This window comes from Rhyacophila brunnea, unplaced genomic scaffold (genome assembly GCF_057557595.1).
Source record: "Rhyacophila brunnea isolate RB1 unplaced genomic scaffold, BYU_Rbru_1.0 scaffold_9, whole genome shotgun sequence".
NCBI classification, from domain to species: domain Eukaryota; kingdom Metazoa; phylum Arthropoda; class Insecta; order Trichoptera; family Rhyacophilidae; genus Rhyacophila; species Rhyacophila brunnea.
In genome coordinates, this window is record NW_028233361.1 from 29,411,729 (window position 1) to 29,417,662 (window position 5,934).

The following is a 5,934-nucleotide window of genomic DNA, read 5'->3' on the forward strand; positions in this document are numbered from 1 at the left end:
TTCCTATATTCAGCGGGTTTTAGGGCATCATTTGGTCATTTAGCGCCCCTTGGGTAGTGGAAGAACAGATTCTTCTGGCATTGCGGCCGCAACGAAATCACCTTAGAACGGTGTTAGTGTCATTTTAAAGTAACGATACTAACACGTCCCAAATTAATGGCTTGCACTGCAACAAGAATCTGACACCTGTATACCAACCACTGTATGATGGCATTCAGTTGTCCACTCGCCGAGCGACATTCCAGCACACTGTGATTTCATCTGTTTAGTGACAGCTATCACATCGCATTGCACTGCTCGTATTTTTTTGATTTATCTTACATTAATAGTCCATATTCCACTGCATACATAAGCTTTGATAACACACATTGGTTGAACACTTTACGCTTAAGTAACAACGGTGGGTCACTATTGAAGATACTATTCAATGGCCTAAATACCATGTAATTACTAAATAGGTAGGTATTTTTAAAGAAGAAACAGTGTGATTAGAATTAAGAACGCGCTGTGGATTATAACAACTTTCACCTGCAACACTAATAATGTCCAAGTCTTCCAAAACTTCGGTGACTGCATAAATTAAAATCTGAATTTAAGGTTACGAATAAATTTACTCATTTACAATTTTACACTATTTAACGGCCCACATGCTCAGCCTAGGTCAAAATGGAGTTTTATGCTATTTTCAAAGCATGATCCTGCACAATCCTTAAACGTTGTAGATAATGTATTTATATAATTTTGAAGCCTTAAGCCTCCCCCAAACCAAAGCGAATATTCGCAGCGAATTCGCAACGCCCTCGCTGTCGCTGTCGCTACCGCTTGGATTTGATGCGAATTTCGCGCTTGGCCCCACACCAAAGCGTCAGCGACGCAGCCATAGACTAAATAATTTTATTTACGCGCCAGATTTAAAAATTGTAAATAATATTAATATTTTACGCCAAATATTCTATAATTTTTATGAATTAAATATGAAAAATATACGTACACTATAGCGCTTTCAGAATTGCTACAACTTTTACCCACTTTGCGTAAAGTGTATTTTAATTATCTGAAACAAGGTGGCAGCATTGGATGCAGCCATAGACTAAATACATATACGAATGTCAAAGTGACAGTTGTGTGTTGACAAAATGTACACGTCTTCTGAATGCTTATTACACGCTGAAGATATAATGAGATGGCGTGCGACAAATTACATCGACATTTAATATAACCTTACTTTATGACAGGGCAAGATTGCCATGGCTCATAGGTAAGATAGATTTACTCAGTTTCATAACTGCACATATTATAAATAAGCATTTACCATGAAGGGTTAACAGGATTTGAAGGTAATATGCTATTGAAATAACATGTCTCCGTTATTTGAATTGTAGGTTTTGACTATTTTGCGTTTCTACGCAGAGGGAGCGTACCAAAAACGGGTAGGCCAAGTCTTCTGCGCAATGAGCCAGGCATCAGTAAGCAGATGCATAGGAAACGTGTCCGATGCTATAATAGTAGTGCTTAGTAATACTTACATACAGTCGCCATACAGCGCTGACAGTCTTTAGTGTTGTGTTGATACCCTCTGATCAATTTATACAATATTACAATGTACATGTCATGTAACTAGAGTAACTGCGCATAGACACAACAAGTAAATTACCTACTCAATAAGAATTTAACGGGAATATTATTTTGTGTCGGTAAAAATATTTTTTAATTTCAGACTTCAAGAAAGGGCAGGTTTCCCGAAAATCATTGGGTGCATTAACTGCACCCATGTGCGAATATACCCGTCATACTTGGAGACTTTCAAAAATGAGCGCAGAAAATTTTCTGTAAATGTGAAATTCGTAATAAATATCATAACATGACATTTATTTTTATGCAGGTATCTGACATGTCTGACATGGACATTCTGGCAGTGAGTGCCAGATTTCCTTTGAGTGTTTATGACCAATTCATATTTAGTGGATCGTTGGTAAAAACTGAAATGAAACATCTACAGAACGACAAGAATTGGGAATTTTGTTTTATTAGGGAAGTATGTTAAACTTTACTTTACTATGGCAGTACCAGTAACAAATATTTTTGTTTGGTTTATATTCATCCGTATTTTGTACAGGTACTTCAAAGGAATCAAAATTTTGCATAGGTATGAATATGATATTTAATGAAACAGTTTTTTAATTATTTAAATCCTGATTTCTAATATTTTTACAACTTTCAGTCGAAAACATATTCAAATTAACAGACTGTGTATATTGAAATCATTCTAGTGCCACCATAGGCCAGCCAGACTCACTACACGGCTGCCCGCTGTTTGACCAGGGATGTGATTGAGTGTTTTTGGATAATGGACCACACCAGATCGCATAGCTACAGCAACAAGTGCAAGACCAACCGTGGCTATACATACAGTATACATGTATATATTAAATATAATTTATGTATATTTATTTATGGCTTATACACTGAAACAAAATATGTCACTTAACTGTACTTGAATTTTTTGCAGGATCATTCAATAAAAAATACTTGGCTTAGGTTAAGAAAGTTTTAATAATCATTTTTGCACAGAATACAAGAAAAATATTTATATAATTATTAGAATTACAATGAGCTTTAAAAGTAACACGATATTGTAATAAAATGGACAAATATGAAAAAAAATAACAATAAATTGTATATAGATAGGTGACAGGGTTCAGATGATTCTGGCAGTGCAGGCGACTCATTTAGGTGTCAGTATTGTTACTTTCAAATGACAATAACACCGTTCCAATGTGATTCGGTCGTGCCAGAAGACTCTGTCCTTCCTCTATTTAGTAACCGGGCGTTTTACAACTTTAAATGAAAATTAAGTGGGTATATAGATAGTATATTTTTTCTAGTATAATATTATTTAATTAGGTGACTTTTTATTTCTTTATTACTTGAAATGGTGTTTATATGGTAGATGGATTATAATGGTTTTGAAATATAGTTATTTTTGTTAATGAGTCATTTACCTTGACAGCTGTTTCGGCACATAAACTCATTTTCGGAACATTCAACAATAATTTGTGATTATAAAAGAGCTACAGGTCACGTAGCAAATTAAATACGCTTAGTTAAATAATAAATACATACCAAATATTTTACAAAATACACCACATACATCCATCGAATATGGTATATAAAATACAGATTCAAGTATCAAATAATTCTTGGATAAATAGATGTTTATGTAAGTATATGTTTTTTTAAATACTTACATGATACTGTGTTGTATAACATTTAAATTTATATTTTTGATTTTGATTTACATACTTAAATGTACCTACATAAATTTGTAATGTACAGTAGGTACTTAATTACATTTTTAACATTAGGAAATTACCATTATTCGATTCTATCCACCCGCCATGTCTATAATCACCCCAACGCTGGATAGAAAGAGACATCACACAAAATTGGCTGTTTGATAATAAATGGTAGTTGAAAAATATTTTAGAGTATGATTATGTCCATAGAAACAGGTTTTAAGTCATTCATATTTGTCCGAATAATGTGTAGCAGAAAAATAGAAATTTTAAAAAGGGTCTATTCAGTATTCACCCCATTCTACGGCAAACATTTTTCTTAATAAAAATAGGTACATCAATAGAGGAATCATAAAATGGACCTTGGCCCTCGCCCACGCCTTATTCATCCTTGTATATTATATTATCACACTTAATGTTTTGGAAAATTCATTAACATTGTGCACAAATGCCACTTTTGTTGATTGACACTTCACTTAGTTGATCTCTTTGTTCACGTGAAGTACAATAAAAGTATGTAGCAGCGAAGAACTAGAGACCGAAAATAGTAGAAGGAGCTAGAAGAGGCTTTCATCTAGCAGTGGAATGACCCCGACTGATGTTGATGATGAAATATTATTTTATTCCTGTTAATGCCGGGGATTTCATTTTTAATTTCTTCTGGTGCTTTGTACCTACGTTGAAAGGTTGAAGATCTTTGCTAAAATTAAATTCATCACAAAGCATTAGTATATCTCCAACATCATTCAGGTAGGTATCCATGATGATAATATAATATTATGTACTTAGAGGAGGTACCTGACCTTTATATTTACATGCACATAAAATTATTAATCTTATTGCCTAATGCAGACCAAGATATACCTACCTACATAATATTACATGAACAGAAGTTTAAGAACATCTCAATTAAGTTTAAAATGTTTGTAGGTAGGTATACAAATTAATGTGAAACAGAAAACATTGGTTATGTTAGGTAGGTACATGGAACATGTAGATATTATCTTGGTTCGCGGTCGGCACTGGGCAAAACCAGTTTATTAGCTCAATATACCTATACATAATGAAGGAAATATATACCTAGTAGGTATATAGGTACATAATATCGTTTTTGTGATTGAGGTCTCTTGAGATCAAAAAACAAACAACCTAGGTACCTATGTCCTACTGTAAATAACCCGATAGTAAGTAGTATGTAAGGTTTTTGGTCTAAAACCTTACAAAATACCACAATGACGACATGGAGTACCTACTTATCTACCTATATGTATATTATATCTTTAGCTACAATAGAAATGCTATGCTGCATAATGTTAGATGCAAAAAAATAATCTTAAAGACTACCTATCTAACCTAAAAAAATATTATCAACGAATATAAAATGGGTATTTACGTGACCGATACCGAATATGATTGAAGTAGGTATTGTAAATGATACCTAATTATAACATTATTGATATGACTGCTCGAAAGTCGAAACCAAAACGTCAAACGATCGCAATAAGTTAGAACTGTCAGTGCCCTAACAATCAAAGTTATAAAGTTTCTGTTATTAAAGGCTGTGCATGACGCAAATTAATAATATGTATTTTTTAAATATCGGGACCTTAGATTAAAGTTATTTATTTATAATAGCGTATTCATCCTGTCAAAAAACTTTACATACTTTGGTTAGACAAAGATAAAAGATATTATTATGATGACCTTCATACCATTTTCAACAATTTCCCTGCCAATTTCATCCCATATCTTATCTTTCTTTCTCATGTTTTGTAGTCACTGTCAGAGAAATTATAAAGGATTGGATATTTCCGGACCAACTCGATCAGCTGCTCAATGTCTTCGCCATTTTGATTTTACTAATTCCCTTGGCGAAATTGTCCGCCGCGAATAAATTCGCTGTCGACAGAGTTCCCGAAAATCGCAGCGAATATTCGCTGCAAATTCGCACTCAAGACGCAAGGCGGTCGCGCAAGCGTGCTCTGTCCCGTAAGCCAATACGAGCTTGATTGGCGAATAATTCGCTGCGAATATTCGCCGCGAATATTCGCTTTGGTTTGGGGAAGGCTTTATTTAATTACTTATATAAAAAAAAAATCGGTTAGGTACGTGTTCAAATACGCCCGTTAACATGATCTTACTCCCTACTTCATTCATCGTTTGTAAATTTATGGCTACGGCCGTATATTGTAGCTTAGCCACTGGGAAATGCCAATAAAAATGGCGTATTTCAAAAAAATACTACCTTATTCTTAGGTCAAGTAAGTAGGTTTAACAAATGAAATAGATTTGAAAAGTTTTTTCGCATTTGCAAATCCGCGCATAAATTTTCTGCACAAAGGCATACATTATTTATCATCGGAGCGTCATTGACAGAATACAATTTGATACTAGAAGAAAAATCAATCCATAAAAATCTTCAACGCGCATAGGTACTATAAGTATCTACGTATAAATTCAAACCTTGCGAAATGTGCTTTATATAAAAATATCAAAAAGGTACCTAAAATGATACGAATAATTTCTGATAATTTTAATAGCCACAAATAATTTTGTAATATTGAAAATGCTTATTTACGTACTTATCGATGTGCGGTACAATGACGTACCAAGAATAAGTGCCGTATCCGGGCAGATT

The 5,934-nt window shown here is 33.8% G+C and overlaps 1 long non-coding RNA gene across 2 annotated transcripts; it reads left to right on the top strand.

Moving 5' to 3' along the window:
• The first annotated feature begins 777 nt into the window (after positions 1 to 777).
• On the top strand, positions 778 to 2,547 carry LOC147063494 (uncharacterized). 2 transcript variants are annotated; one of them, XR_015072082.1, is made up of 2 exons: positions 778 to 1,337; positions 1,883 to 2,547. It is a non-coding gene; the product is annotated as an uncharacterized LOC147063494 (long non-coding RNA). The 2 variants fall into 2 exon arrangements; XR_015072081.1 differs by having other exon boundaries at positions 778 to 1,258.
• Positions 2,548 to 5,934: the final 3,387 nt, after the last annotated feature.